The 23,728-nt window shown below is 41.8% G+C and overlaps 1 non-coding gene across 1 annotated transcript; it reads right to left on the bottom strand.

Annotated features, from left to right (window-relative positions):
• Positions 1 to 21,250: 21,250 nt before the first annotated feature.
• LOC111880538 (small nucleolar RNA R71) lies at positions 21,251 to 21,357 on the bottom strand. The gene has a single exon (XR_002846504.1). It is a non-coding gene; the product is annotated as a small nucleolar RNA R71 (small nucleolar RNA).
• Between the last annotated feature and the right edge of the window lie 2,371 nt (positions 21,358 to 23,728).

Here is a 23,728-nt window from a genome sequence, read left to right as displayed (position 1 = left end):
TTTTTAGGCAGAGGCTAGATCAGTGTTACGCGAGCGAGATATTACCGAGACATCCGAAGTGAGTCTTCTCACTATACTTTACCTTGAGTGGTAATTAGAGTATGTGACCGAGTTATTGTATGCTATTTATGTGATGTGTTACACTGCATTATTTCTGTGTGATTTATGCCGTGTGTATATCAGAGTGTATCAGAGTTAGAACCAGAAGGTTCACAAAGCTAGGACCAGAGGGTTCACAGAGTCAGGGCCCAAGGGCCCACAGAGTTATAGCCTCGAGTGGCTAGTATGTTATATGTGTGGTATTTTGGGGAACTCACTTAGCTTTGTGCTTACAAGGTTTTATGTTATGTGTTTCAGGTACTAGTGAGGATCGTGGGAAGGCGCCGACATGATCAGTACACACACACGCGCAGAGTTTTATTGATATGTTATAATCTTGGGATTTGTAATGAGATAATGTTGATACATTGTTTTCTTGAAAGTGATTATGAATGAATATATATAGTTTTAAAAAGTGAAAAATTGTTTGAATTTTTACGGCGTTACTAGTTGGTATCAGAGCCTTGGTTTGAGGGATTCGGATGCATCTTCGGACGTATCTGAACTCAAACTGAGGATTTGAGAAATTTTTTGATAACAAAACAATTTTTAAAAAGAGTAAAAAGAGTTTTGAGACAAACAGAGCAGAGCCGTGTGTACGATCAGCCAGCGCCCGAACGGTGATTTCCCAAAATACCCCTGTAATAAGTGTTATGAGATATATTATTCTATGATATATGTTGAGGTATTTTGATGCATGCTAGAGTAGACTAGGTGTTCTTATTAGGACTAGAGTGGCCTGATATATGATGCCTTAGTCTAGGAGTTTTGCTGTTAGAGATGTTTGAGAATGTTTAGATAGCAGTGAGGAGCTTATGAGAGATCTGCTAACGAGTAGCATATGATGAAAGAGAGTAGAGTACTTGGGATTTGGGACTCTGGGAGGAGGACTTGGGATGAATGCTGATGTGGTGTGGATGGTAGTATTGGGCCCGTACTACTAAAGACACCGGGAGGAGGACTTGGGATGAATGCTGATGCGGTGTGACGGCACACTATACGCCTGCTGAGCTTACTGCAGTGACCTGGGAGAGGTTCACTGCTACGTTCCGAGATGAGTACGTTCCCCAGGAGGAGAGAGAGCGGTTGGCACAGGAGTTTCTGACCCTCAAGCAGGGTACCGAGTCTGTTACAGTGATTACTCGGATGTTCCATGAGAGAGCGATGTTCTGCCTAGAGCACATGTCCTCCGAACAAGCACGTACGAGCCGATATCTGAGTGTGTTGAGGAGCGATATACAAGAGTTTGTGGTGAACTCAACGTACCGGACATTTGCTGAGCTTCAGGAAAATGCCCGTAAGAGGGAGATAGAGCTGGAGACCCAGGCTATGGAGGAGGCTAAGTCTCAGGGGAGAGATCGACGACCGGCACAGTCTCATCCGGCAGCCAAGCGGGCCAAGCTCGCTGATTCGAGATCTGGGAGTCAGAGGGGCCGCACTTGTGGAAAGTGCGGCAAGAGCCACGATGGGGTGTGCAGAGCAGGGTCTTGCTACAAATGTGGCAAGGAAGGGCATATGGCCAAGGATTGCCCCAAGGGGTTTGCAGTATGTTTTCACTGCAACCAGACCGGACAACGGAAGGCAGAGTGTCCATAGTTGGGAGGGACAGCACAGGGAGCACCTCAGGGATCTGCCCCTGCTATAGTAAGAGCTACAGACAGTCGGCCCGCAAAGGCCGAGGCACCGAAGGCATGAGGGAGAGCCTTCCAGTTGACCGTGGAAGAGGTTCGCGCAGCGCCTGATGTCGTGGCTGGTATGTATTCTTTCATGTATTTATTTTTTTATGTTGAGATATTGTTCTTATATTATGATATGCATAGGTACTTTTGTTGTGAGTTTTGTACCTGCTTTAGTGTTATTCGACTTGGGTGCGAGTCGGTCTTTTGTATCTCTGGCTTTTATCTAGCACATCAGTATTAGTCGAGAGGCGTTGAGTCGACCTCTGAGAGTTTCCATAGCTGATGAGAGAGCGGTGTATGCCACAGAGGTGATTCGAGGTTGTGTAATCGAGATTTTCAGAGTGGAGTTTTCGATTGAGTTAGTTCCTATCGCGATGGGAGATGTCTGTGTCATCGTGGGCATGGACTGGTTGAGCAGATTTGGGGCGGTTATCAACTGCGAGCGATAACTGGTGACCATACGAGACCCTAGTGGGGGAGTTCTTATAGTGTACGGCGAGGGTACACGTTCTGGGTCGGAATTTTGTTCGGTCGCTAGATCGAGACAGAGTCTACAGCAGGGCTGTAAAGGGTTTGTGGCATATGTGATGGATACGAGGGTTGATACAGAGAGGCTACTTTTGCAGGAGCTATGACGTCATTCCTTGCGGCAACCACTGGAATATTACAGAACGATCTAAAGAGGGTCATCCACGAGTAGATATTTAGTATTGAATAGTGTCAAACTTGATGTCAGTTGATGAGGTTCCGATAGTGCGTGAGTTCCCGGATGTATTTCCGGAGGAGTTGCCGGGTGTGCCTCCCAAGAGGCAGGTAGAGTTCCGTATCGATTTGGCTCAGGGGGCTGCGCCTATCGCCAAGGCGCCCTATTGCCTTGCGCCTCCAGAGATGCAGGAGTTATCCTTGCAGCTTCAGGAGCTGTTAGGGAAGGGGTTTATTCGGCCGATCAGCTCGTCGTGGGGAGCACCTATCCTTTTTTCATGAAAAAGGATGGTTCACACCGGATGTGCATTGATTACTGGGAGCTGAACAAGTTGACGATCAAGATCCGTTACTCGTTGCCGAGGGTCGATGATTTGTTCGATCTGTTACAAGGAGCATCTTGGTTCTCCAAGATCGATTTGAGGTTTGGATGTCATCAGGTGAGGGTGCGAGATGAGGATATCCAGAAGACAACGTTCATGACTCGTTACGGGCATTACGAGTTCATGGTAATGCCTTTTGGGCTCACCAATGCTCCGGCGGGGTTCATGGATCTCATGAACAGGGTGTGCAGACCGATGTTGGATCGCTCGGTGATCGTGTTCATCGACGACATGTTAGTGTATTCGAGATCCAGAGAGCAGCATGAGGAGCATTTGAGAGAGATTCTCGGAGTTTTGAGATCATAGAGGCTTTATGCCAAATTCTCCAAGTGTGATTTATGGTTACAAGAGTTCTAGTTCCTAGGGCACCTCGTTAACCAGAAAGGGATATTGGTCGATCCAGCCAAGATTGAGGCAGTGATGAGTTGGGAGGTGCCGAGGTCACCTACCGAGATCAGGAGTTTCCTAGGGTTGGCTGGTTATTATCGAAGATTTATCAGGGATTTCTCCAAGATCGCCGTGCCACTCACCAAGTTGACCAGGAAGGGCGTTGCTTTTTCATGGGGCCCAGAGCAACAGGCCTCCTTCGAGACACTTCGCCAAAGACTATGCGAAGCCCCAGTGTTAGCCCTTCTGGAGGGGATGGAGCACTTTGTAGTGTATTGTGACGCGTCGATATTAGGGTTGGGAGCGGTGCTTATGCAGAGGGGGCATGTGATAACATATGCATCGAGGCAGCTGAAACCTCATGAGTCGAGGTATCCCACCCACGATCTGGAGTTGGGGGCAGTGGTGTTCGCCCTCAAGATATGGCGTCACTATCTGTATGGGTTTCAGTGTACCATATACACGGACCATAAGAGCTTGAAGTACCTGATGGATCAGCCCAACCTGAATATGCGCCAGAGGAGATGGTTGGATGTGGTAAAGGATTACAACTGCGAGATTCTGTACCACCCGGGCAAAGCTAATGTTGTAGTCGATGCCCTGAGCCGTAGGGCGGAGGGCGCCCCGATGCGAGACATTTGCCTGAGATTGACAGTGATGACACCGATGTTGGACACCATTCGTGGGGCCCAGGCTGAGACCGTGAGACCAGAAAACCATAAGAGAGAGCGGGTTATTGGGCATGTATCAGAGTTCGTTACAGATAGCCGAGGGCTTATGACATTTTAGGGTCGGATTTGGGTACCCTTTGTGGGAGGAACGCGTACCATTTTTATGGAGGAGGCGCATCGATCGAGTTTCTTGATCCATCCCGGGGCCACTAAGATGTATTTGGATTGGAAGAAAGAGTATTGGTGACCCTGTATGAAGAGAGATGTCGCATGGTTCGTAGAGAGGTGCTTGACCTGTCGCAAGGTTAAGGTCGAGCACCAGCGTCTGCATGGTAAGTTGCAGCCATTAGAGATTCCCGAGTGGAAGTAGAAACCAATTACCATGGATTTTATCACCAAATTGCCGAGGACTACTAGGGGTGTCGATGCAATTTGGGTGATTGTGGACAGGTTGACGAAGAGCGCTCATTTCCTTGCCATCAGTGAGAGCTCTTCTGTGGAGAGGCTAGCAGAGTTGTACGTGAGGGATGTGGTATCGCGGAATGGAGTACCGATCTCGATTGTCTCAGATTGAGATGTACGTTTCACTTCCAGATTCTGGAAGAAATTCCATGAGGAGTTGGGCATGAGGTTGCATTTTAGTACCGCCTACCACCCACAGACTGACGGACAGAGCGAGCGGATGACTCAGACGCTCGAGGACATGCTTCGGGCATGTGTATTGGACTTTGGAGGGAGTTGGGACACATACTTACCCTTGGATGAGTTTTCCTATAATAATAGCCATCATTCGAGCATTGGTATGCCACCCTTTGAGCGGTTGTATGGGAGGAGGTGTCGGACTCCCATTTGCCGGGGAGAGGTAGGGCAACGTGTGATGGGTAGTACAGAGATTGTGCTTCCGACGACTGAGCAGATTCAACAGGTCAGACAGAGGTTACTGACGGCCCAAAGCCGTCAGCAGAGTTATGCGGATAGACGACGGTCAGAGATCGAGTTCCAGGTCGGTGACTTCGTTCTCCTGAAGGTATCTCCTTGGAAAGGAGTGATCTGGTTTAGGAAGAGGGGGAAGCTGGGACCTCGATATATTGGTCCATTCCGAGTGATTGCGAGGGTAGGCAGGGTAGCCTACCGGTTGGAGCTACCTACAGAGTTGGGCCAGATTCATGACACCTTTCACGTATCGCAGCTAAGGAGGTGTATAGCTGACGAGTCGGCAGTGGTACCATTAGGGATATTCAGGTGGATGCGATCCTGAACTATGTTGAGCGACCAGTAGCGATTATGGATCGAAAGATCAAGGTTAAGAGGAACAAGGAAGTGCCCCTGGTGCAGTTCCAGTGGCAACATGGGAAGGGGTCCGAGCTAACTTGGGAGCCGAAGCGAGAGATGCGTGAGCAGTATCTAGAGTTGTTTGCGGAGTAAGACTTCGAGGACAAAGTCTGATTCTAGTGGGGGAGAATTGTAACATCCGGATTCTCAGCTACATTATTTATTCATTTATTTTGGAGATTTTGGAGGGACTCAGCGAGTTGATGCTAAGACTCGTCGAGTAGGATCGCGAATTCTATCCGGGTTAATGACCGGACTCGACGAGTCGACTAGTGGACTCGGCGTGTCCGCGCAGTTTAATGAAGCCCTAATTCCCGGGGTTGGGGACCTATTTAAAGGGGCTTATAGCCACCATTTGCGGCTACCAGACCCCTGAGTGAAACTCTAAGAGATCTAGAGCGTTTGTGAGGAAGAAGAGGCCATTTTTGATCCTTGTCTGGGTGTTTTTGCAAGAAGAAGGTGGCCAAGGCAAAAGGGAACTGAAGAGGGTGCTATTCTGCAGATTTCAGAGCCTAGGGACTTCATATTAAGGTACATATTCGATTCTTCTTCAGTTTTGGTGTTAATCTTTGAGAGTTAGGGTTTCTAGCCCTTTAGAGTATGAATTGTGGAGCAATTGGTCCCTTCTTGTTTTGAGACTTTGGATCTGGATCTAAAGAGGTCCAGAGACCTTAACTCCTTGATCTTTATGGGTGTTATTGGGAGATATGAGCTTAGGGTTGCTTATTGAGGCCATTTCTTCAAATAGAGCCATTAGGTCTTTGCATGGGCATCAAGATCCAGACTTTATTTGTTTATCTTGCTTAAGGAGGCCAGATCTATGGGTTAGAGGAATGGATCTGACCTCAACAGGTCATTTGAGTTTGAGCATGGCATGAACTCGCCGAGTCCAAGAACAGACTCGGCGAGTAGGACAGTTTTTCCCCATGAATCACACAGTTGGTGACTCGCTGAGTTGGGGATGTGAATCGCTGAGTCATTGGGGATTTTGAGGACTTGAGTTCATGACTAAACTCGCGGAGTCACAATTATGCACTCAGTGAGTCTGGTCAACGGGTTGACCATTGACTTTTGTTGACTTTTAGGGTATGGTCAATAATTGGACTTGTGAACTGTTTGAAGGGTAAAATGGTCTTTTAGCCTTCTTAGAGGACGTGTAAGGATTTAGTCTAGCCTGGAGAGCCGTTATTAATGTGGATGATCCTTTATGTGTTTAGGCAGAGGCTAGATCAGTGTTACGCGAGCGAGATATTACCGAGACATCCGAGGTGAGTCTTCTCACTATACTTTACCTTGAGTGGTAATTAGAGTATGTGACAGAGTTATTGTATGCTATTTATGTGATGTGTTGCACTGCATTATTTCTATGTGACTTATGCCGTGTGTATATCAGGGTATATCATAGTTAGAACCGGAAGGTTCACAGAGCTAGGACCAGAGGGTCTACAGAGTTAGGGCCCATGGGCCCGCAGAGTTATAGCCTCGAGTGGCTAGTATGTGATATGTGTGGTATTTTGGGGAACTCACTAAGCTTCGTGCTTACAGTGTGTTGTGTTATGTGTTTCAGGTACTAATGAGGATCGCGGGAAGGCGCCGGCGTGATCAGTACACACACGCACAAAGTTTTATTGATATGTTATGATCTTGGGATTTCTAATGAGATAATGTTGATACATTGTTTTCTTGAAAGTGATTATGAAGGAATTTATATGGTTTTAAAAAGTGAAAATTGTTTGAATTTTTAGGGCGTTACAGGTAACCAACAGTAATTGTCATAACTAATGTATAACCATTGAGTAAAAAGTGGATTCGAACTAACATAGGTGTTTTGTTTGTTGATTGAGTTTGTGTTAAAAAAATTAAGTTCATCTAAACTTGCAAAATTAGATAAAACACTTTTCTTTGTTAATAATTAGGTTAATTAGTAGTAGATAAATAAATTAGTCAAAACCGTTCCCCGTGATCGACACTCGACTTAGCTAGACTATTGTACAATTTGGCTAGGTACATTGCCTAGGTGCAATTTAGTTAGTTGAGTTAGTTAGGTTATAAATATAAAATTAGGTGTAGGTTGTTGCATACATCAACTTTTTGGCGCCGTTGCCGGGGAACAGCTTATTTGATTTTTAATATTTATTTGCTTTAGATTGATCGATCCGTTTTGTGGGGTAAAACCTGCAAAAAGTTAATTTTCCTTCTTTAGTTTTTGTTCCAGTACCCGATTCACGACGTGAGCTTTAAGATCACGACGTGAATTCAGTAGTTCTTCATTTTTTTGTTTTTCTTTTATTTAGTTTTCGTTCAGTTTCACGTTTTTATTTTTTTATCTTGCAGGAGTTCATGACCAGAGGCTCTAACACACCATTGGTACCACCACTTGAATATCCAGAGTTAGCCCTTCACAAAAAGAAAGATAAGAACGTGAAAGAAGATCAAACACCAAAGAAGACACCTTTACAAGAATTCAAGTCAGTGTTTTCAAAGAATTCAGGAAAGAAAGCGGAAGAGCCGAGTTCATTTTCTAAGAACAAGAGCAAGGTTGAAAACTTAGATCAAATAACTGTCCAAACTAAATCCAAATATGATACCGAGCCCGAATTTTAATTATTTACAAGTGAACCCGGAAACGAGCCAAGGAACGAAATGGCAAACATTGAAGAAATGTCAATGGGAGCTTACAGGAAGCGAATAAGGGATGATGTTGGTGCAGGTTTAGTACAACCTGCCATACCTGCCACTACCACATTCGAGCTGAAAGGACATATCCTTACTGCATTAAAGGATATTCCATTTTATGGAAAAGATCATGAGGATTGTTGAAACATAAAGTGACCCTCTTAACTTAGTCTACCGCAACCCACAAGGATCTACAACCAAGCTCTCATCAGGAGCCTCATCCGAAGTCATCTATCCAACCACAGTCTTACTTACTTTATTTAGTTTGATTTTATCTATCTTTTCTGTAATACTATCTATTGTCCAGTATGCCTTGCATGGCTACTATTAGAGAGTGGATAAAATGTAATTCTTGAGACTCTATATATAGAGCTCACTCTTTCAATCAAAATACATCTATCAATCTGAACTAACTTCAAATATATCAATTAATTCTTGAGACTCTACTCTCGAAGCTAACTAATAATAACTTCTCTTCGGAGCAAGTCATTCGTGAATTTATCACTAAGCTTGATCTCACTCACTAACTTGGTTTGAATGCATTCCATGTTATTAATCAACTTATGTGTTTACTTGATATATCACCTGTTGTCATTTACACTTTCTTACATTTCCACAACCAACTATCTAACTATCTAACTCGTTAACTTATTATTGTTGAGCTTTTAGATCTTTTAAGATTAACTAATTTCGCAACAATACTTGTTCTAACGTTTGTTCAAGTGTGTCTCAAGTTTTTCTCTCAACAATTGGTATCAGAGCCATAGTGGTTGCTTTTTGAAAAACAAAACTCTGATTTTCAAAGGGCCTTCTATACCACTGAAGCTCATTTCTTAAAAAAATGGCACAAGCATTTTCTCTGAATGTTTCCAACAGTGTTGGTGGTTCAAATCGAGCTCCAATATTGGTGGCAAATGAATACCATCACTGGTCTCAGAGAATAGAAAGATACTTAAGGAGACTCGGTAGGATGTATGGCGATCTATTGAAGATGGACCACATGTCCCTGTTCTTACACCTGTTCAAACTGATGGCACTACAGCAAGACTAGGAGGAGGACAACCAGTCTTGAACCGTCCCACCAAAGATGATCTCGATAAAATGGAAAATGATGCGGTTGATTTTTATGAAATCTCTTGTGGAGTTGCTCCTGACAACTTCGACATTATCATAAATTGTAAATCTAGTAAAAGAGATATGGGATGTTCTCAAGAACTTGTATGAAGGATTAGAACAAGCTCAAGATAAGAAGCTTACAATTACACTCAATGAATTCAACAACTTCAAAGCTCATACTGGCGAAAGTTTAGAAGACTCTTCCAAAAGGTTCAATCTAGTTCTCAAATGCTGGCACCATCCGCAGTAACCATGAAACAAACCTTCAATTTCTCAACGGTTTGGGAAGACATTGGACTACTGCTAAGATGATAGTTCAAGGAAATAGAAAGATTCATTCCCTGTCTCTCTACAAGCTCTATGGGGAATTGCAAGCACAAGAATCCACTGTACTCAAAGACTATACTGACTTCGGAGGACCACTTGTTCTTGTAGCACAAGCTCCTCATAATCAATCTTACTCTCCATCGTATGACACTACACCGTATTCGTACGAAGCCAACTCAGAGTAAGATGATGAAGAAGAATTTCAGAAGGCTATTGCTCTTGTTAGTAAATAGTTCAACCGGCTACCACCTCCCTCTTTTCACAAAAATCAACAGTTCAACAAATCTCCTTTCAACCGTAAGTTCAACCCACAAAACAATCACTCTCATTATCCTAAAAGTTCTCACCCACCACCGCAATCTCAAAACACTCAATCAATGGAGGCACTGCAGTCCATTCAAACCTCTGACTCCAGTACTCCTTCAGAAGTAAAAAGTGATGCTGTAATATGTCACAAGTGCAACAAAGAGAATCATTTTGGAAAGGATTGCAAAGCTAATGTGGTGAAAGACAGAGCATTCTACCTTAGAATGGCTCAAGAACTGGAGGAAAAGGAAAAGGCTAGGGCATATGTAGCCCATGTCAAAAGAGACCATCATGTTTTGTCATTCGGAGATGAAGATGAAACCATCAGCAATATCAAAGGAAAAGGCAAGATCTGCATGCTAGAAACTGCTGATGATGATGCGTCAACAAAGCTGGAAAGGAACTACTACTACATGGCAAAGGATGGAACTCTAAGCATTGTCGACCAGGTAAAACTCATGATCCAAACTCTAAACTATAACATGCATGACTCTCAATCTTTCATAGACAATCTTAATGACACATGTGATGCCGTCCTTACAGACTACAACAAAGCCTTAGATGAGAAGAACATAGTGTCCCAAGAGATGTTTCATGTGAGAGGATGATTGGACAAAAAAAGACTCAAAATGGCCATGTTAGAAAGAGATTTAGAGTTAGAAAAAGATGCAAGAATGTTGAGTGAAACACAACTAGAGATAGCTTTGAACCAAAGAGATTTAGCTCAGAGTGAGATTGTACGGTTAAATCTATTAATAGAAAATTGTTCAATGAAAGTGAAGCTATTGAAAATTTGGTTAATAATGGAACTGTGGACAATACATACAATTGGGGTTGGTCCAATGGATATCCTACCGTAGAGGATTCCTCACCCCGGTTTAACAAAGATCGACTTTATGTCCCTCCGGACCAAGAATTTCATTTTCCAGTCAATGACAAGACTTTTCCCGAAGATATCAGAACCCACTTCGGTAGACTTCATAATCTAAGTAATAATTGTGTCATTGAGGAAATTGTGCCTGAGGTTTTGGATCACACATGTGATTAAACTCCTATCTATGGCACAATCAACTCAAATTCTCAGACCTCATCTGTTGTTAATGAAGAAATTGTCATAGAAAGTCCTGAAGTCTTACAGAACTTTCCACCTTTGTTCTCAGACCGCAGTGTCCCTCACTACAGTCATGATCCTCAGAAAAATCCCACTCCATTCACAAGTCAAACTTATGCTACGGTAGCTAAGTCTTCCTTACCAAAGTCCACATTAAAAGGCTCCGTGACTCTTCAGCCAATTCATCATGAACTAACTATAGAAAACTTTGAAGTAGGTCAATGCTCTCAAAAACCTGAATCTTCAAGTTCTGATGAGTCAAGCCCTCGTTGTCAAAATCTTTCAAAGGTTTCCAAGAAACCGCAGTTAAACACTTATGACTATGGTTCTCCAAAAACTTTAGCAAAAAAGGCTTTCAAAGAAAATATTCGATCTCGAGGCACAAATCGACAAACCTTTTCTAAAAATAAAAGACATATAACATTTTCAAAATCTAAGAGTCCATAAAAGTTTGTTTTTGATCGCTATTTTTCGAAAAACTCTCCAATCAAGAAAATATGCAAAAAGGAATGTGCAGTTTCAACATCCATTCCTAACTCATCTGACAAAACCCAAAAGAAAGAAAAGTCTTTTCGAAGCAATGGTTGTCAAATCTATTCCTCAGATGACCTAAAATGGAAGGGTATCTTACCCACTCCAACACTTTTAAAATCTCATCAAAATTTTAACAAGTGGATGGGCGTTTTACCAAATCCTAGAAAAAAGTCCAACGTATCATCACGTGCTAAATCTTCTTCAAAACTAACTTTTTCAAATTCCAACAACACACATGTCAGATCTTACCAACCTTGGCCCAGTCACAAATCTACTACATCCTTCCGACCGCTGACCAAACAAAGTGACAAAACAAAAGACAAAACTTCAATTTGTCAATGTCAATGTAGGTATCAGAAAAGGTTATCTCATGTCAAAACTATTCCTTTTCAGAAAACTCGTAACTTGTAAAAAAGGCACAACACTCCAATAACTCACAAACACCCAGGACTGGGATTAAAAGTTGACACGAAACTAGTCCCTGAAACCTCGTTTCATGCATCAATCAGAAACTCATCTTTTTCCCCAGGCTCAAAACTAATTTGGATGCCTTAACTAACCATGTAATTTTTCAGGCCTTGTGCAAGGAGGAACAAGAAGAAGAATGGCTAATCGACAGTGCCTTCTTCTTGCACATGACGGGAAGGTTAGAATACCTTTGAGATTTCAGGCCAATTTGCAACGGTTGAAATGTCACATTCGGGAACAATGTGAATGGGATAACCCGCGGTTATGGTGTTCTCACTATGGGAAACTTCTCTATTCAAAAGGTTGCTTATCTAGAAGGCCTTAAACACAATCTCATCAGTGTTGGTCAACTATGTAAAGCAGGCCATCTTGTTGAATTTGATGACCAATTTTGCTATGTAATGACAAGCGATAGGAGCACTTGCCTGATCAAGTCCAGATCCGAAGGTACTCTGTATCCTTTGGATGTATCTCTGATCATAATCAAACGCATTTATGCTTCCTATCCAAAGTAGTATCCAAAGTCAGCTGGCTATGGCACTGCAAGCTCGCTCATCTCAACTTCAGTTACATCAACAATTTGGTCACCAGAGAACTAGTCAGAGGTCTTTCAATCCTCAAGTTCAGCAATGATACACTCTGTCCTGCATGTGAGTGTGGAAAACAATTCAAGGCAAGTCACCCCACGGTGATTGACTCCTCAGTTTCTGAACCATTGGAACTCTTACACGTTGATCTCTGCGGTCCATCTACCATAGCCAGTCTTCATCACAAAAAATACATACTGGTTATAGTGGATGACTTCACACGATTCACATGGGTCTTCTTTCTTCTCCTCAAGTCAAAAACACCACAGGTGTTGATCAACTTCATCAAGGAAATTGAACTTCAGATCAAGTTACCAGTTAGACGTATCCGAAGTGATAATGGAACAGAGTTTACTAACCATCTTCTAAATAGTTTCTTGGTTTCCAAAGGAATTTTTCACAACTTCTGAGCTCCTTACACACCACAACAAAACAAAGTAGTATAATGAAGGAACCGCACTCTAGTAGAAGCTTCCAGATCTATGCTCAACTTTGTGCACCTTCCTCTCTACTTTTGGGCTGAAGCAGTGGCCACAACCTGCTTTGTACAAAATCAAAGCATTGTGTGCAAATGTCTCAACAAAATACCGTATGAGGGCCTTAACAACCGCAAGCCAAATGTCTGATTCTTTCATATATTTGGGTGTAGATGCTCCGTAATCAACAACAGAGATCAGCTCAACAAATTCGCACCAAAGTCTGATGAAGGCATCTTCCTTGGCTACTCCACTAACAAGGTTGCTTATCGAGTTCTCATTAGACGCACAAGGTTGATAATTGAAAGCTTCGATGTGAAATTTGATGACTATCACATCCGCAACACCGCTCCATCAACCGAAACTACAACTATTCTAGAAAGTGATATTCCTACCTCTTCGGGTCCATTAAATCTAGTTGAAGTAAACTATGATGATCTCTTCGATCCGGTAGATACAACCAAGTTATCCAAAGTTCTTGTGTCTCTGGAAGCTCAGTAGTAGCATGCTGATGTATCTAGTTCAACATTATCCGAAGAAGTATCACTAAATACTTCCACCTTGCCAGTTGAGGGGGAAAATCAACTCCAGACCATACAACAACCATCGAGGTTCCAGTAGTAGAAGATGAAGCTCCAATCCGTAGAAAGTTTCAACCATCAAACATTTCTTCGGATTCGAATGATCCGGACCATACAACAACCATCGAGGTTCCAATAGTAGAAGATGAAGCTCCAATCCGTAGAAAGTTTCAACCATCAAACATTTCTTCGGATTCGAATGATCCGGACCATACAACAACCATCGAGGTTCCAGTACTAGAAGATGAAGCTCCAATCCGCATAAAGTTTCAACCATCAAACGTTTCTTCGGATTTGGATGATGAAAACATAGAAAACATTGACGCAAGAATAGATTCAAGGATCTTCACTCTCCCATTCGCAATCCAAGGGGAACCTTTGCAGGTTCAAGGTGAACTCTCTTCTACACTCCAGGGGGAACCTTCACCATCTCCCCAAGATAACTCTGATCCCTCCTGCCCAGTTCAAGACAATTCAGCAGGTTGTTCTTAAGTCCAGGGGGAACTGCCGTCGCCAACCGTAGAGTCTTCCGATATTTAATACATTCCCTCCACCGCAGCAGCTGACCATCTTCAACCCCGTCTTCATGTGTGGACGAAAGACCACCCACCAGGTCATATCATCGGCAACCCATCCGCAGGAATCCAGACTCAATCATCCAAGGACTTATCCGATCACTATCACTACGCAGCGTTTCTGTCCTCGGTCGAACCCCAGACGATCAAAGAAGCATTACTTGAACCAGATTGGATATCCTCAATGCAAGAAGTGCTGGAAGAATTCAAAAGGAACAAGGTATGGCCGCTCGTTTCAAAACCGCAAGGCCACACCATTGTTGGCACTAGATGGGTGTACAAGAATAAGTTGGATGAATCCGGTGTGGTCATCAGAAACAAGGCAAGACTAGTTGCCAAAGGATATAGTCAACTTAAAGGCATTGACTATGATGAAACATATGCTCTGGTAGCACGAATGGAAGCCATCCGGATCTTCTTAGCATACACAGTGCACATGAACATCAAGGTTCATCAAATGGATGTGAAAAGTGCTTTTCTCAACGGCGAATTAAAGTAGGAGGTTTATCTTCAGCAACCTCCAGGCTTCGAAAGTCTTGAATTCCCAGACCATTGCTACAAGCTTGAAAAAGCAGTCTACGGTCTAAAACAAGCACAAAGAGCATGGTACGAGACTCTCTCTGAATTTCTTGTCTCATCTGGATACAAACGAGGAGTGATTGATCCCACTTTATTTAGAAAAGCAAATGGTGATCATCTAATGCTTGTACAAATATATGTGGATGATATCATTTTCAGCTCAACTGATCAAAAGATGGTGAATGAATTTGCTAAGCTCATGACCAACAAGTTCCAAATGAGCATGAATAGAGAGATTAACTTATTTCTAGGACTTCAAGTGAAACAAGTCCTTCAAGGGATATTCATTCATCAAGAGAAATACACCTCAGAACTGTTAAAGAATTATTCAATGGACAACTGTTCTTCGGATATAAGATATATGCTGATCCCTCAGGCGAATCTGTTGATCACAAGACTTATAGAGGTATCATTGGCTCTTTGATATACCTCACCGCAAGCCGACTAGATATAGTCCTTGCAACGGGTGCATGCGCAAGGTACCAGGTTGACTAAAAAATGTCACACATGACCGCAACCAAGCAAATTCTACGGTACTTAAAGGGTAGCAAAACTCTTGGATTATGGTACCCTGCAGCAAACGACTTCAGCCTTCAAGCATTCAAAAATTTGGATCATGCCGGATGTAAACTTGATCGCAAAAGCACCTCAGGTGGATGTCAATTTCTGGGTGGAAGACTCGTGAGCTGGTCATCAAGGAAACAAAATTGTGTATCATTATCTACCACTGAATATGTGGCTGCAGCCAGCTGTTGTTCACAAGTCTTATGGATGAAAACACAACTATTGGACTACGGATACAGAATGCTACGGATACCAATCTATTGTGACTCTAAAAGTGCTATAGAGATTTCTCACAATCCAATAAAGTACTCAAAGACCAAGCATATTGAACTACGGTATGACTTCATCAAAGACCACATCTTGAAAGGTAACATTGAACTAATTTTTGTTCATACTCATGAAGAGATTGCTGATGTATTTACAAAGGCACTTGACTCAACAAAACTCAACAGTTTCTTACAAATATTAGGAATGATGAATCCGGACCCTCAATTCATTTTGAATTGATAGGTACCACAGACCATCAATGGTTTTGATATATCCTATGTACCGCAACCATATATCTGACTTATAATTCAATGGTCCTTACTATTTGTTATTACTAATCTTTGTTCAAGTGCTCCTCTCAGTTCTTCTACCGCAGTCATCCATCCGACGACAAATGATCCATCCACAATGAAGTTTTAATCCACAATAACTTTCTCAAACTGCAATCACCTTAATTGATTTTCAATTTAAAAAAATAATAATAATAAAAAAAACATGGTGTGCTATTTAATGATCCTTCATTAAATAGAGAAAACATTAAAAAAAAACATTCTTTGTGTAACTGTCTTATTCTTTTAGAATAAACATCGTGTCAGACCTATTTTAGGTATGATGACAAAAAGAGAGATTTCTCAAAATCAAATCCTTCTTAATCTGTCTCTTCCTATTACCCTAAAACGTCTAATCCGTTTCAATTTCCCTTTACCCAACGGTTTAATCTCTCCCTGGCCACACGTTCTCCATACGTGATTTTGAGACTGACATTTCATTAAATGCAAACCCTTTTTGATAAATCTCAAAAATAAAAATAAAAATACAGATTTAATCTTTTTTCTTAATCTGTTGCTGAGATTATCTCTCTTAATCTAAGAAAAACACCCAAACGTTTTACCCAAATTAACTTAGGGTAAAATCGTTTACCGCTCCAATAAGCCACTACAAAACCCCCTTCTTCTTCCCCAAGAAAAGTTTACACTTTCTGAACTTCAATCCTTTCTCTTGCACTCGATTTTCTCTCTTGCAAAGCTCCTTCAACCTCCTACAATGGTGAAATCAGGCATCTATAAGAAACATTCAAAGGCATTTGGATCAGTAAACCCTACTGGTTTCGACTCTGCTTCAAGACATCCAACTCCTACGATTGCCTCAAGAAATTTCAGGGTTGTGTTCAAAGAACATTCCTTCTACAATGCTCTAACAAAGTTGATGATCAAGTTTCTGTCCAATCACCCACTATTTGGACCCTTCGATTCGTTTACAGATGTTGTTCCTCTTTCAACCTTCTTCAAATGTGCTTTCTTAGCATATCGACCACTCGAGAGTCCTCAAGAAGTGCATCTGAATCTAGTTAACGATTCTTTGGTTATTCTGACTAAAGAAAAGTTTCTCACTGCCATCAACCTCCTTTTTCATCCTTCAATCAAGTTTTTCACTCCAAGCACGACGGGCATCCTCTCTGCACTTTACCAGATGGGATATCAAAAGAAGATCAATGGAATTGGAGAATTCAAGAAAAATCAATTGCCTGCGGTTTGGCAATTTGTTTGCCACTTTGGGATCTGTAGTCTGTCCGGCAGAACCGGAGGCACGGATAATATGGGACTCAAGCTCCAAGAGTTAGTGTGGAGTATCTTCACTGGCCATGACATCAACTACGGTCAGATACTATGGGACGTCTTCTTATAATATATTCCAATGGAAAGCCCAAAAGACAACCCTACTGAATTCACATTTGCAAGATTCTGGTCCCTATGCATCTCAGATCTCCATGCAGATGCAGGACTTAGCATGCGCAATGACATCACTCTCTTTATCACCAAAGATCTCAAAAGGTACAATCCCTCCTCAGATCAATCTGTTTTTGGACCCATTAGAAGACTACCAGCCCACATTCTCTCTACTCTTGGTCTTGAAACTGCTGATGTCTCAGACCATATTGAGGCTACGGAAGTATTTCCCCATACCTTCCTACCCCGCCTCTACAAACCCCATCCGCAATCACTGCCCTTGGTAGTACCGTAGTCCCATCTTCCACCACTCTATCAAACGTGTCTTTATCACAAAGACTCAAGAAGTTAGCCTCACCTCATCAAGGTCCCCATCACACCAAGAAACAAGGCACTCCAAAGAAAAAGGATGCTCCCAAACAAGCTAATCCTTCAAAGAAAAGAAAGATCATCCCAACTGTACAAACAACTAATGAACCAAGCAAACATCAATCTCCCTCTCCCTCTAGTAGTGATTTTGTTGAGGACGATCAACCCATCTCAATCCTCAAGAAAAGAAAAACCAATCCCACATGCCAAATGCGTGACCGGACTGATGCCACAACCTCTCAAAAGGCTCCGGTAGTCCTTGGGGTGGCCGCTCACCCATTCGATACCACTATCGAATACCACTCAGACACAGAAAGTGTGTCTATTTCACCACAACATGGAGAATCCCCCTCCCCTAGCTTACTCCCAAGGGGATGGAACTGGTTCCTACCCTAAGGTCTCCAGGGCTTCCCGTCAACATTTCTTTTCCCCTAAGGAGTTGAACTCCATCCTTTTGTCTGTAACCCACACACTTCAAACACCTTCCCAACCACAGGGCGATTTTTCAGCCCTTGCCAGAACTGAGCCGAGGCCAGACTTGACCCTAGGTCAAGGAGACCGAGGAAGCTCAGGACATCCTACTCTGCTTACATATGTAACAGGTGCTTTAGGCACAGTGAGCACCAATGTGCAAGGATCCGTGAACCCGAGTGATACCTCGGTGCGATACCAAGGAATTGAAGAATTTGACCTCAATGATTCATGGAGCAAGTATCAACCATCAAATGAAGCCGAAGCCAAGAAATATGCCGCTTTCCGTAGGGAATTTCAAGCAAGAAAGGCAAGACAAACAAAGAAACTTCAACAGAAACAACAAGAAATCCAAACCGTAGCAAAGTATTGGGCAAACGCAATCAATAATGCCAATACCGTATCTACTATCTGCAAAGTTCAAGTTTTGATGGACAACATGGATGATACAATCCGCAAAGATCAAGATGCGACTGCTGATCAAATTCCTTCAAAGCCCCTTCCATCTCCAACTGCCAAAGGCTCTCAAGATGTTCGCACCGAAATAGAAGTCAGCTCTACTCCCACCTTTGGTTTTGATGACGTTGATCTACATGAGGTTGTCAGCCCAATCCTTCGCATGATGACCTCATGATGTTTTATGTAGAAGAGGAATCAAGTGGTTATCAACACTCAACCTCTAAGCCCAAGTAGAAAAAGAAAAAGATGTCCGTTTCAAAAAAAAAAAAGAATTCCTAAGTCTACAATCCAAAGTAGATCAATTTCTTGTCGCAATCAAGTCAACTCAACCGCAATCAGAAGACTATCCGGTACCGCAGTCCTTGATCGAAAGGATTCAAAGATTGGAGACTAGGGAACGTCTAGCGGAGCGCCTCGACAACAATCAGAAGACTATACGGCCCCTCGACAACAATCACCAACCAGATCACAAGGAATTAATGGCTGCTACGGAGCGCCTCATCTCTGAGGTATCCGCAATCAAAGACAATCTACAAACAACCACTGCGGACCAATCCTCTCTTTCCCAGAAACTGATAGCTGAGACTCACACTGCTTATGAGTCCTCTATCTTAGTCCTTCATGCAACCATCAACAGACTCCAACGATCCCTATCTTCAAGTTTCCATGGTCCTGAAATTCTCCAACTCACAAAGGAGATTCATCGGCTTCTCTTCAACACCGCCATCCCTGACAATCAGCAACTAGATGATGTTCTTAAAGCTCAATTTAAGGAGGTGTGTGCCAAGGTCGATGGTATCAAACAATGGCTTGAGGAGTCTCCGGGTCTAAACTCTTCAAGAGGGGGAGGAGAAGGACATCATCATGAAGAACAACACTATAAAGAAGATCATCAATCCAACAGTGCTTCTCAGAAAATTCCTTCACCGCAACCATCTCCTCACAAGAGTCCAAGCAATCAGTCTCCTCCACCACAACAAAAAATTGTTCCCTTTCTTGAACGACCTGAGACTCCTCCTCACCTCAAGAATCCAGCGGATCACATGTCATCTCCAAGCTCCAATGACTATCTCATCACCATACAGAAGAAAGCTAACTGGAAAGCAGCTAAATTTGCTGAGCTCATATGGAGAGAATGCGGTTTCGACACTGTCATAGATGAATCCTTGATAAACTCTTGGATCAATCCCCACCGCAGACTGCTGGACGATGACTACAAACCATATTTCACCTAAGCTGAACCCTCTCCTGATGGCTAATGGGATGTTCCAATCTCCCCAAATGCTAAATACTTCACTGTATTTGAGCAGTTTGACCATAGCCTACCAGATCACAAAAGTCTGCCCATGGAATTCGAGAGACTCAAACGATTCAATGCCAAACATGCCTCTTCCATAGAGAAAATCTGGTCTAATGACAGACCATCCGCAGTCAAGAACTTCAAGCCCCGAAGAAGTCTTTCTTATAGCAAAGGTATTCCAAAACAGAAGTGTGAAAAGTATCCTAAAATGAAGATAACACTTGAAAGGGCAAGCATTTTTCTGAAGGAAACCGTCTGCGACTTCGCAAAGATTGATGCGGACATCCACCCAACCCTTGTTAAGAAGTTGGATCTACCACCCCTAGATCATGCACCAATGCCTACCGAAGGTTATCAAGAAAGATCCCTAGGTGCAACAAACTTCCATGAACTTGGAGTCATCTTCAAAAGAAAGATCGATCAGGTCAAATACTTCATTCCCATGATCTGCATGAATCGTCTTACAAGGAAGCAGCTTGAAATATGTTGAACCACAGTAGAAAAATCAAAAAACACGACTGCCGAAGTTAGGTTCAAGATTTTAAGAAGGATCACCTGTTTGGAAAATATCACGAAGTTTTGGTGGATTCTGATCAAGTTCCTTAAACTTAATAAGTGAAGAAAAGTTAAAGAGGTTACTTAGGGAGAAATTGTTGAAACATACAGTGACCCTCTTAACTTAGTCTACCGCAGCACACAAGGATCCTTAGTCAATCTCTCATCAGCAGCCTCATCCGACGTTATCTATCCAACCGCAGTCTTGCTTACTTTATTTAGTTTTATTTTATCTATCTTTTCTGTAATATTCTCTATTGTCCAGTATGCCTTGCATGGCTACTATTAGACAGTGGATAAAATGTAATTCTTGAGACTCTATATATAGAGCTCACTCTTTCAATCAAAATACATCTATCAATCTGAACTATCTTCAAATATATCAATTACATTTCTCTTACACCTCATATCTTTCTTACTCTCTAAATCCTCTCGAATGTAACTGATAATTACTTCTCTTTGGAGCAAGTCATTCGCGACTTTATCACTAAGCTTGATCTCACTCACTAACTTGGTTTGAATGCATTCCATGTTATTAATCAACTTATGTGTTTACTTGATATATCACCTATTGTCATTTATACTTTCTTACATTTCTGCAACTAACTAACTAACTATCTAACTCGTTAACTTATTATTGTGGAGCTTTTAGATCCTTTGAGATTAACTAATTCCGCAACTATACTAGTTTTAACGTTTGTTCAAGTGTATCTCAAGTTTTTCTCTCAACAAGTTTGCATTTAAGCACTTAGATGATGTCAATGACATTGCAGACTATTTTGATGTCCCGAATGTTAATAGATATATTGTCTTGTTAAGGATGTTTCCCGTTACATTTAAAGGAGCTGCAAAATATTGGTTAAAGGCACTTCCACCTAGTACGATCACTACTTGGGCTCAGATGCGCGAACAATTCTTAAACCAATTTTTCCCACCATCCAAGATAGCAGAACTCAAAAAGGCGATAGCCAATTTTGAGCAAAACCTGGGTGAGTCACTTTACGAGGCATGGGAGCGTTACAAGGGGTTGTTAAGGTATTATCCTCAACATGACCTTAACATTCAACAAGAGGCGTCTATATTCTATGATGGGGTCAATGTATTGGCAAGGCAACTCCTTGATTCTCAAGGGCCACTTACAAAGAAAAATCTGACTGCGGTCAAGGAACTAGTTGATGAATTTGCAAAGCATTCTTGAGAATATCACAATCCAAGACAGGTTGGAGTAAAAGTCAGTGGAGGTGCTCATTCTGAAGAAATGGTTGCTATGATAGCAATGCGTAATACTATGGACCGGAGATCGACCCAAATGGACCAATCAATTCATGCAATTAGAGTTGGATATGAGAGGTGTAATGGGCGACATTTTACTAAGGACTGTAATTTGGATGATTATGGAAATAAAAAGGCTCAAGTTTGCTACTCGAGTGGGGACAAGTATGATGAAGATTGGAGAAAACCAAAGAAAGAGTGGCTGCCATATGATGAGTACAAGAAGTAGAAGGAGGGGAAATACATGCAAACAGGCAGAGGTTTCTATCAAAAGGATCAACCACCGGCTGAAGAAAAAGTTGACTTAGAGAATTTGTTAGCATGTTTTATGGAAGCTTCAGAAAAGAGAAATAACGACACCGATGCGACCTTGAAAGATCAAAAGTTAATGATGAAGGAACAATAAGCTATGATGATTGACCATCAAACATCATTAAGAAATCAACAAGCATCGATTCACAATCTTGAAGTCCAACTTGGTCAACCAACAAATTTGGTTAACGAAAAATTTGATGGGTTTTGAGCATTCTAACACTTCCTAAGTGTACAAGCAACCCTAATAACCTTGAATCTATGTTTGTCTAATTATCATGCAAAGTTGATTTCCAAGGCTATGATCCTATCTAGCATACATGGGAAGAAATTTAACTTAAATAATAAATAGAACTACATACCTTGTTGTTGTAAATGTTCCTTGAAACCTTGTGAGCCTAGCACCCCAAGTGTGATGCCTCAAATGCTTCACACAACACCAAATGTTATGGAGTAAACTTGGAGAGAAAGTGTAACACTCTAAAATCGGCTCTAGCCCTCTTGTTTCTTGTCTAACCGATTTTGGGAGAACACATGAGCTTTATATAGTGTTGACACATCTAGGGTTACACCATGTAAACCCTAATGTGTCATGACTCTTCATTTCCATGACCCATGGGTTTGTAACTCCCATGGAGCCTCCATGGACCATCCAATGGGCTCAACCCAACTTGATTATCTATGGAGCCTCTTAGCCCACTTTATAAGTTATGGATGATTTACATAATCAACCCATATATTTAATTAGTTATCTTTTGATCACTTAATTAATTCTAAATTAATTCTTGATCAAACTAATTAAATAATATTATTAAGATATTAGAACTTATAATATATTAATAAACCACAAGTGTTATTTCTCTCATTTAGTCTATCTAATTGCATGGTTCCATGCAACCCAAATGGACCATGCTGGGTCCGGTCAAGTACATACCAGAAATAGTTATGGACTTAGACACCTTATCCAACAGTCTCTCACTTGGATAAGTCTAATAACTATAACTGAAAGTATGACTTCAGGAACCGATCGATAATTGTAGCTCTTTTCAAGGTTTCTAGGAACTGAGAAGATGATGGTACGCCGTTTCAGATAAGGGATCATATAATCCTCTGTTCTTAGATATCAGCCGGATAAACACATGGAACATAGTCTTGCTTATTGTCCAGCAGTTTGTTTCCCGATTTCTGATTTGTTTGACATAGAACTTAATTGAACACATCAACTTAGTTCTGACCGGGCCCGGTACATAGGTCAAAACAGAATCATCGAGGGGCCCAGATATTAGCTTCTAATCCAAGAAGGAACAGATAAACTTTGACTCATATGGTTGTTCTACTACTTGTTAAATTACACACAAACGCACGTTTTATAACATCGAGTTACCAATGCGGTTTCGCACGTTCAATGCATAACTAACTCATAGTTAACATGTCATATCTCTAGGTTTGAAGACTTATATGATATTACCGTCTCGCGATCACTCGAGATAAATTCCATGAAGTGATACCAGCGAGCGTGGGTTGAATCCAATACTCAGAACTTATGAGCACTCGTGAGTGTTGAGGCCGTGTCCAACATCTTAGACCTCGACAACCAACTCATGACAGTCTCACTTCATATCTGCTTCCAACATATGACTGACTGTGGATAATTTTGAATAATATGTAAAACAACATAAATATTCTGGAAGTCAAAACATGCAAAAGAAATATAGTAAACGATTGACAAGAGATAGCAACACTTTACTCATAAATAAACACAGCTTTTATTCATCATCAAATGTCAATTACATTTTACAAATTTCAAAATTATCTAATTACTAAAACTAATATCATCCTTCAG

This window comes from Lactuca sativa, chromosome 5 (genome assembly GCF_002870075.4).
Source record: "Lactuca sativa cultivar Salinas chromosome 5, Lsat_Salinas_v11, whole genome shotgun sequence".
Classification (NCBI taxonomy): domain Eukaryota; kingdom Viridiplantae; phylum Streptophyta; class Magnoliopsida; order Asterales; family Asteraceae; genus Lactuca; species Lactuca sativa.
This window is presented reverse-complemented; position numbering and strand designations above follow the sequence as displayed.